The sequence below is a fragment of the Oncorhynchus gorbuscha genome, linkage group LG18 (assembly GCF_021184085.1).
Source record: "Oncorhynchus gorbuscha isolate QuinsamMale2020 ecotype Even-year linkage group LG18, OgorEven_v1.0, whole genome shotgun sequence".
Classification (NCBI taxonomy): domain Eukaryota; kingdom Metazoa; phylum Chordata; class Actinopteri; order Salmoniformes; family Salmonidae; genus Oncorhynchus; species Oncorhynchus gorbuscha.
In genome coordinates this window covers 23575931-23586790 of record NC_060190.1, presented here as the reverse complement: position 1 = coordinate 23586790, position 10860 = coordinate 23575931, and the positions used below count along the sequence as shown (strand labels likewise).

General features: G+C 39.3%; 1 pseudogene; it reads left to right on the top strand.

Annotated features, from left to right (window-relative positions):
• The first annotated feature begins 2765 nt into the window (after window positions 1-2765).
• Window positions 2766-9694, top strand: LOC124003066 (annotated as a pseudogene).
• Window positions 9695-10860: the final 1166 nt, after the last annotated feature.

Here is a 10860-nt window from a genome sequence, read left to right as displayed (position 1 = left end):
GACAGAACAAATATTACAGCAAATGAAAAACATCAATGTACTGATAGAGGAAAACCTTGTTTCTTTGATAAATAAAAAGGTATAAGGAGGGTATCATGTTTATGAATGACATTGTAAATAAGGACGGTAAAATTGTCACACCAGCAATTATCGAATGTGTATGGAGACGTGTTCTCAATTACAAAAGTAATTCCAACTCACGCAGATCTGCCACAAAAATGGAAGTAATTACTAAAACGAAAAAGAAATGCATGGGTTTGAAATGCATGGGTTTGTCTGTAACTCGTAAAATGGAGCAGTTTCACTGAAGGTAGAGAGGTTTGACAACTATGCCGTATAAAGTTCAAGATAGTTGGGAACAGGGGTTTATGAACGTATATACAAAACAACAATCGATACATCAATCCGTTATTTTCACTTAAAATATTATATAAAATTCTTGCCACAAAAATAATGCTGAATATAGGTTTGATTTATTTTACCTTTATTTAACTAGGCAAGTCAGTTAAGAACAAATTATTTATTTATTTATTTTTTATTTCACCTTTATTTAACCAGGTAGGCTAGTTGAGAACACGTTCTCATTTGCAACTGCGACCTGGCCAAGATAAAGCATAGCAGTGTGAACAGACAACACAGAGTTACACATGGAGTAAACAATTAACAAGTCAATAACACAAAAGAAAAAAAGAGAGTCTATATACATTGTGTGCAAAAGGCATGAGGAGGTAGGCGAATAATTACAATTTTGCAGATTAACACTGGAGTGATAAATGATCAGATGGTCATGTACAGGTAGAGATATTGGTGTGCAAAAGAGAAGAAAAGTAAATAAATATAAACAGTATGGGGATGAGGTAGGTAAAATTGGGTGGGCTATTTACCGATAGACTATGTACAGCTGCAGCGATCGTTTAGCTGCTCAGATAGCAGATGTTTGAAGTTGGTGAGGGAGATAAAAGTCTCCAACTTCAGCGATTTTTGCAATTCGTTCCAGTCACAGGCAGCAGAGAACTGGAATGAAAGGCGGCCAAATGAGGTGTTGGCTTTAGGGATGATACACCTGCTGGAGCGCGTGCTGGAGCGCGTGCTACGGGTGGGTGTTGCCATCGTGACCAGTGAACTGAGATAAGGCAGAGCTTTACCTAGCATGGACTTGTAGATGACCTGGAGCCAGTGGGTCTGGCGACGAATATGTAGCGAGGGCCAGCCGACTAGAGCATACAGGTCGCAGTGGTGGGTGGTATAAGGTGCTTTAGTAACAAAACGGATGGCACTGTGATAAACTGCATCCAGTTTGCTGAGTAGAGTATTGGAAGCTATTTTGTAGATGACATCGCCGAAGTCCAGGATCGGTAGGATAGTCAGTTTTACTAGGGTAAGTTTGGCGGCGTGAGTGAAGGAGGCTTTGTTGCGGAATAGAAAGCCGACTCTAGATTTTATTTTAAATTGGAGATGTTTGATTCTTATTTTCAATGACGGCCTAGGAACAGTGGGTTAACTGCCTGTTCAGGGGTAGAACAACAGAATTGTACCTTGTCAGCTTGGGGATTTAAACTTGCAACCTTTCGGTTACTAGTCCAACGCTCTAACCACTAGGCTACCGTTGAACAGTCAGCCCTGTGCAGCACGAGGAAACTGAATCAACAGATCATCTCATTTGTTACTGTCCTTCAGTGGCTCGCTCTTGGAGTCAGGTCCAGGAATGGTTGTTAAATCATAATGTCTGTGTTCAGATGGACCTACAAACAGTGCTAGCAGATCTTGAACAAATAACACGACCAATCAATGGTAAATATGATTATATTCTTAGGTAAAGTATTTATTTTTAGGGCAATCACTGTAGAAATTGTACAAATACAGAGGTTCAAGACCCTCGTAAGACATCCCAGTAAAATAGTAGGAAGTATTGCAAAAGGAAATATTAAAATTGTAGAGTACTGGGAAAGATGGGTTAATCTGTGGACATCTGAGGGTTGAAATGAAGATTAGAGTGCACTGTGTGAGTAAAAAGTAGCTGTAAGTGTTGTCTATTAGTTTACTCCAATCAGGGAAGGGTTGGTTGGGTTGAGGAAAAATAATTTACAAAAATGTACTTTTGGTGAACTATTTCTTGCATTTAGGGGGCGGTGTAACCAAACATTTATTCACATTACTCTATATTTCATGAATAGGCCTTGTTATGTATGAGCTTTATAGTGTCAGATTGTTATCAAAATTGATCCAATAGTTATCAAAATTAATTTCGATTCAATGTTATTGTATTTGCACAAGAGAGGAACCCTAACGAATCTTATAAGCAGAGCCTCACCCTTCAAAACAAAATGTATTTGAACGTTATCTTACAGTATGTCAGGATCTATGGCTGTGTGAAACTCTTTCAGGGTTATTTCAGATGTCTAATCTGTTAATGTCTAGGGTATCTATTAAACTTTGACACCATGCACTGATTTAGGCTGTAGATGAGTGAAATATAGGCCTATAGCCTAATTTGGACATGATATAGGCGTTCTACGTGATAAGTACATTTTGTTGCAAATATAATAGCAATACTACAAATAAATAACATGTTAAAAAATGTGTTAACATTATTTGAAACAAATAGTCTCAAGGCTCGATAATAGCCTTTATAGGTATAGGCCTGCTGATGATATTTATAGGTATAGGTCTGCTGATGATATTATTCGGATATTCTTGCAACAGATGTTTATCAACCGGGCAGCACAGAATCTCGTCCTCAAAAGTGCAGCTGCTGCTCTTGTCTTACATTCATTCCCCCTCCGTTGAAAGTTTGACTCCATTCGTATTTGGCTTAGTCTTTACCTCGTTTTTGTCGCCACAATGTGCTGTGGGTGAGCGCACAGACCGCGTGCAATTTGTGCACAAAGCCGCCAGCCTGTTGTGAGGCGCCGCGCGGATTGGTGAGCTCTGCTTAAGCAGCCTTTACAGACCACCTGCAATGACTCCTGCAAATGATTCGATTTAACAGTGATGAGAAATGACTTGAGGCGGGGTTTAAGGTCGTTTTGAGCTCCTCATCATACCGGGTTCTACTGTACATACCATGATGGAGATCTTGGAAGTATTGCTGTGCCAAAATAGATGAAAATGGGCCAAAAGTGGTTGCAGACACTTGTTTCACTGTTCTTTTGTCAAGGTAAGCATGGTATAGCCTATGGAGTTTTTCCCTTCAATGTAGGGCGGATAGTTTAAACAACAGTGATCGATGGATTTCCACGTCGCCAGAATACATGCACTCTAAAAGGCCTAGTTCATAAGTGTGGCTATATATAATGTTTGAGCTTTTTCAATCTGAAATACAATTAGCCTAGGGAGGCCTATATGCACAACGTTATTGGCATTCATGTAGTAAACTGACTAAATAGTCAACTTTTATTGGAAGAAACAATACCATTGTAATAAATAGCATTGTCTACTGCTATTTAAATTTCGATGTGAACGGTAAATTAATTTATGTTGTATGTTTTAGGTCTTATTGTGAACAAAATGGTTTTAGGCGTATAAGCTTGTAACCCAGTTGTATAATAGATCACGTTTCAGTCATTTCCTTCTTTAAATAATAACTTATTTATGTATTTATTTGTTGAATCTCAATTATGTTCACAAACGCTATTAAATATCTCTCGAACTGAGTTCTCTAACATAGAAAAGAGATAGAGCCCGAAACCTAGGGGCAACATGTTGATTTGGTTTCGAGTGAAGGACAACGCTGGAATGGAGTTTATTGCAACGGTAAATTCCAATAATTAAGAAAAGCACATACTTTTTTTGACTCCGAAGTGTTCAGTGGGGACCAGAAAAACAAAGACATCTTGATATTGAAGGCTTTCAAAAAGGCCCGAGATAGTGTGGTCTACAGCTGTGCATCAATCAATAGTAATGCGCAAGTATTTGGTGATGTAATTTGACTTGCTGGGCCAGGTGAGTTAACTAGCTGGGCTACATTTTATACATTAATTTGATCAGAATAATCCAGTTCCAGACAACAATGGCAACAAGGGTTTTTCAATCAGAGGTTTATTGTGGCCAAAGTTAGCCTAAATAAGTTTTAAACGGTCTGAAAGTTATCCCTGCTAACACACCTCACTCCACTTAAAACAAACACGACAACGCCCACCAATGACCACAGGCATAGAGGTAACCAGATCTACAACTGCCAAGTTTTGCTTCATCATCATCAACATGATTTAAATCATCATTGATAGGGTTGTTTTGGATAACCAAAGTTACACTGACTGGGTGTTTGCCATTATCCAATGTGGCTGAACAAAAACGTGTTCCCTGTTTGACTTGTGCTTTTGCAGTGGGAAAGATGGACCCTAGTGCATCCTGTGATCTGATCATTTGGGCCCATTTGCTGCTGGCTGTGGCTTCCTCTTCCTCCTCCTCCTCTTCATCCCTATATGCCACTGCAATCGCGAGTCCTGCATATGTCTACACCCACTCATACCCTCATGTATTTACGAAACACCCACTTACAGTATATACACTCACACGAAACACCCACTTACAGTATATACACTCACATGAAACACCCACTTACAGTATATACACTCACATGAAACACCCACTTACAGTATATACACTCACATGAAACACCCACTTACAGTATATACACTCACATGAAACACCTACTTACAGTATATACACTCACATGAAACACCCACTTACAGTATATACACTCACATGAAACACCCACTTACAGTATATACACTCACATGAAACACCCACTTACAGTATATACACTCACATGAAACACCCACTTACAGTATATACACTCACATGAAACACCCACTTAAAGTATATACACTCACATGAAACACCCACCTACACTATATACACTCACATGAAACACCCACCTACAGTATATACACTCACATGAAACACCCACCTACAGTATATACACTCACATGAAACACCCACTTACAGTATATACACTCACATGAAACACCCACTTACAGTATATACACTCACATGAAACACCCCCTTACAGTATATACACTCACATGAAACACCCACCTACACTATATACACTCACATGAAACACCCACCTACAGTATATACACTCACATGAAACACCCACTTACAGTATATACACTCACATGAAACACCCACTTACAGTATATACACTCACATGAAACACCCACCTACAGTATATACACTCACATGAAACACCCACCTACAGTATATACACTCACATGAAACACCCACCTACAGTATATACACTCACATGAAACACCCACTTACAGTATATACACTCACATGAAACACCCACTTACAGTATATACACTCACATGAAACACCCACTTACAGTATATACACTCACATGAAACACCCACTTACAGTATATACACTCACATGAAACACCCACTTACAGTATATACACTCACATGAAACACCCACTTACAGTATATACACTCACATGAAACACCCACTTACAGTATATACACTCACATGAAACACCCACCTACACTATATACACTCACATGAAACACCCACCTACAGTATATACACTCACATGAAACACCCACCTACAGTATATACACTCACATGAAACACCCACTTACAGTATATACACTCACATGAAACACCCACTTACAGTATATACACTCACATGAAACACCCACCTACAGTATATACACTCACATGAAACACCCACTTACAGTATATACACTCACATGAAACACCCACTTACAGTATATACACTCACATGAAACACCCACTTACAGTATATACACTCACATGAAACACCCACTTACAGTATACACTCACATGAAACACCCACTTACAGTATATACACTCACATGAAACACCCACTTACAGTATATACACTCACATGAAACACCCACTTACATTATATACACTCACATGAAACACCCACGTACAGTATATACACTCACATGAAACACCCACTTACAGTATATACACTCACATGAAACACCCTTGCCCACCAAGCAAAAGAAGAGCATTGAACCTAGTTTATGGAAATACAATATCAAAACAGAAGCATATGCTTCATACATACAGTAAAATATGGTGGTGGATCAGTGATGTTATGGGGCTATTTTGCCTTCACTGGTCCTGGGGCCCTTGTTGAGGTCAACGGCATCATGAACTTTACCAAGTACCAGGACATTTTAGCCAAAAACCTGGTGGCCTCTGCTAGGAGGATGACACTTGGCCGCAGGTCATCTTCTAGCAAGACAATATCCCCAAGCAGTAATCAAAATTCACAAAGAAAAGGTTAATTGACCACAGAATCAACATTTTGCAATGGCCATCTTGGTCTCTGGACTTGAACCCCATTGAAAACCTGTGGTTTGAATTGAAAAGGGCAGTCCAGAAGTGCGGACGAAGGATATCAAGGATCTGGAAGGATTCTGTATGGATGAATGGTCTAAGATCCCCCCAAAATGTGTTCTCCAATGTCGTTATCCTCACAATAAGTTTGAATAATTTTGACCCCTACCTTATTTTTAAACTTGTTAAACAAAATCAATTTTTTTGTGCAATTTTAGTAGAATAAAATAATATACTATAAACCCAGGATTTATAATACAATACTTTCCCATTTAAAAATAAATAAATAATGAAACATACAAATGTAGCATACAATATAGCTCAGTATTTGAATAATATATTTTATACAGTCATTTTTGATAATATTTATCAAGGGTGTCAATAATTTCAGGCCTGACTGTATATGTTTCCATAGTAAATACAGTTGAAGTCGGAAGTTTACATACACCTTAGCGAAATACATTTAAACTCAGTTTTTCACAATTCCTGACATTTAATCTTAGTAAAAAATATCCTGTCTTCGGTCAGTAAGGATCACCACTTCATTTTAAGAATGTGAAATGTCAGAATAATAGTAGAGAGAATGATTTATTTCAGCTTTTAATTATTTCATCACATTCCCGGTGGGTCAGAAGTTTACATACACTCAATTAGTGTTTGGTAGCATTGCCTTTAAATTGTTTAACTTGGGTCAAATGTTTTGGGTAGCCTTCCACAAGCTTCCCACAATAAGTTGGGTGAATTTTGACCGATTCCTCCTGACAGAGCTGGTGTAACTGAGTCAGGTTTGTAGGCCTTCTTGTTCGCACACACTTTTTCAGTTCTGCCCGCAAATCTTCTGTAGGGTTGAGGTCAGGGCTTTGTGATGGCCACATTTTGCCACAACTTTGGAAGTATGCTTGGGGTCATTGTCCATTTGGAAGACCCAAGCTTTAACTACCTGACTGATGTCTTGAGATGTTGCTTCAATATATCCACATAATTTCCATCCTCATGATGCCATCTATTTTGTGAAGTGCACCAGCCCCTCCTGCAGCAAAGCACCCCCACAACATAATGCTGCCACCCCCATGCTTCACGGTTGGGATGGTGTTCTTTGGCTTGAAGGCCTCACCCTTTTTCCTCCAAACATAACGATGGTCCTTATGGCCAAACAGTTCTATTTTTGTTTCATCAGACCGGAGGATATTTCTCCAAAAAGTACAATCTTTGTCCCCACGTGCAGTTGAAAACCGTAGTCAGGCTTTTTATGGCGGTTTTGGAGTCACAAAAACTTCTTCCTTGCTGAGCGGCCTTTCAGGTTATGTCGATATAAGACTCGTTTTACTGTGGATATAGATACTTTTGTACCGGTTTCCTCCAGCATCTTCACAAGGTCCTTTGCTGTTGTTCTGGGATTGATTTGCACTTGTATTTTTTTTCACCCCCTCTTTCTCCCCAATTGTCATGCTATCCAATTGGTTGTAGTTACTGTCTTGTCTCATCGCTTCTACTCCCGTACGGGTTCGGGAGAGACGAAGGTCGAGAGCCATGCTTCCTCCGAAACACAACCCAACCAAGCCGTACTGTTTCTTAACACAGCGCACATCCAACCCGGAAGCCAGCTGCGCCAATGCTTCGGAGGAAACACCGTACACCTAGCGACTTGGTCAAGCGTGCACTGCACCCGGCCCGCCACAGGAGTCACTAGTGCGCGATGAGACAAGGATATCCCTACCGGCCAAGCCCTCCCTAACCCAGACGATGCTAGACCAATTGTGCGTCTCCCCATGGACCTCCCGGTCGCGGACGGCTGCGACAGAGCCTGGGCTCGAACCCAGAGTCTCTGGTGGCACAGCTAGCACTGTGATGCAGTGCCTTAGACCACTGCTCCACCCGGGAGGCCTGATGTGCACTTTTCGCACCAAAGTACGTTCATCTAATAATAATAATAATATATGCCATTTAGCAGACACTTTTATCCAAAGCGACTTATAGTCATGTGTGCATACATTCTACGTATTGGTGGTCCCGGGGATCGAACCCACTACCCTCGCGTTACAAGCGCCATGCTCTACCAACAGAGCTACAGAAGGACCACTCTAGGAGACAGAACGCGCCTCCTTCCTGAGCGGTATGACGGCTGCGTGGTCCCATGGTGTTTATACTTGCGTACTATTGTTTGTACAGATGAACGTGGTACCTTCAGGCGTTTGGAAATTGCTCCCAAGGATGAACCAGACTTGAATGAACCAGACTTGTGGAGGTCTACAAAGCTTCTAAAGCCATGAATTTCCCAAGCTGTCACATGGGAGACCCATGTGGTGGCGCACAACTGGCCCAGCGTCGTTCGGGTTAGGGGGGGGGGGGTTCGGCCGGCAAGGATGTCCTTGTGCTCTATTGACTCAGCTATAATTTATCATTGTGTATTTCAATGTTATACATTAATTTGTATTATTATTATTAATAATAATAATATCAATATTTATTTTAAAATATTTTAATTTAAAAGCTAGCCACACCAATGTGTCGTAGGAAACACCATACACCTGGTGACCGTGTCAGCACCCGGCCCCCAACTACGATGCAGTGCCTTAGACCACTGCGCCACACAGGAGGCCAGATTTATATTTAAATGTTACAATTATTTGTATGCCCACATTATTACAAAACAAAGTAAGTTTTACCTATTTATTATGGCAAACAGGTCCGAAAATATATTTTTTGCTCATCTTTATCAAGAGTGCCAATAATTATGGACCAGACTGTTAAGACTCTATTCAATCTGCATCACGGAAATTCAGCTTTACAGAGTGACATAAATTTAAAGGCAATGTTCCTGCTTTGGTGGAGACTGCTTTCATAGTAAACGCACACAAGGTGCACACTTTTGGGAGTTTTCTCCCCTAAACGACCTAACAGAGTCGTTAGAAAGACAAGCTTCTCTTTTGTTTTTCTCTTGTACTCAGGCCGAGAATGGGAGCACCAGGGAAACATCCGATAGCCAACAGACTAGTGTAATCTTCAACATGTATACAATGAATTACCTCTCCACAAGCATCTAAATATTCATTTGTTTTAAATTGAGAGGTGTGTTTTAGTGTAGGATAGTAAAAACATCAGGTATAGTAAAACCAGCATGTACAAGCTACATAAGAACACAAAAATAACATTCGTTAGTTGAAATATGATTTTGCATAATATATTTTATGGAATATTATTGGTCAGTGTTTATAGTAAAGTAATTACAATTATTGCTGGGGTGGGGGAAAACAAGACAGACCAAAACAACTACATAAAAAAATATTGAACAGATTGAAACTTCAACCTGACATTCACAATGTAGTTAGTGATGCTATTGACACGGCTGTTCCTTGTCTTTTCTTCTCACAGACAATGATTTCCACTGCGAAAGAGGGAAACAAGATGGCGCAACGTTGTCTCTTTGCTATGAACCATTCAATTGATTATATTTGATACATTTGAACTGTAACACAATTTATCTAGTTGAAATAGCCTAGTTCTCACTCTCTTCCTTTCATCAACATACTGGCTTTACGGCAGCTTTGTGAAGAAGATTCATGTCATTACTCTAATAAATGGAGATGTATTAAGATGCTTTTCACTTTCTGACTTCCATGTCCTGTAAATATTACCAGACACAAGCTCTGCAGTGAAACCCCCATAAAACTATTTTAACATTTTATGCCTCAAATTGTTGGACTACTTCCCCATACTATTCATTTTTGTATATTTGGAGGAAAGCAATATTTTTGGAATACTTGAATGATTGTAACATAGTGTATGTAAAATGTGAGTGTTCGTGTAACTGTAAAGGCATGTTAATGTTAAATCTCCATTACTTTATATTACTCATCTCTTACAATCTGAATGATGAGACAGAAATGGTAAAGCTACATCTTTTTTTATTCAAATGTTTTGTTTACAAACACTTGACATCTATTGAAATTATACTCTACAAGCATCCAAGGCTGTTGCACTTCGAAAAACAGCCAATATCAGAGGAAGCAGCGTTGTAAAACTTAACTAAATGTACAAACTTTTTGTTGCTTTGCACAAGATAAAGATTTTCCTAATATTGCATGCGAAATTCTTTCTAAAATATATTTTAAAGTATTCTGTCCTGCAACAAAATATACAGTAGGTTCCCTATACCAAATTACCCTCTTACCAATTGTGTATTCTACTAGTCATGAATGGTTTTTGACATTTTATAGGGCAAAGTACATTTAGGCTACCCCATGTTAGAATCAAAATGTTTGTTTTTCTGTTGTTGAGGCACAAGCAGTTACTATAGACACTTGAATACTGAATACACACAGCAAACCAATTCTTTTTGATATTTTTATTAAATTAGAATTCCCATTTCCAAAATATCTCTCAAGTTTTGAGTTTGAGACCTGCACCGAAATACTGTAAGTAGAATTCTGTCATACCAGCTTTGGACTTTTTGAGTAGAAGTGATAGCTCTTGGGACTGTTTTACAGTATACAAACAAAGGCAGTTCACAGAGGTAGTGACCACCCAAGTTTACTTGTA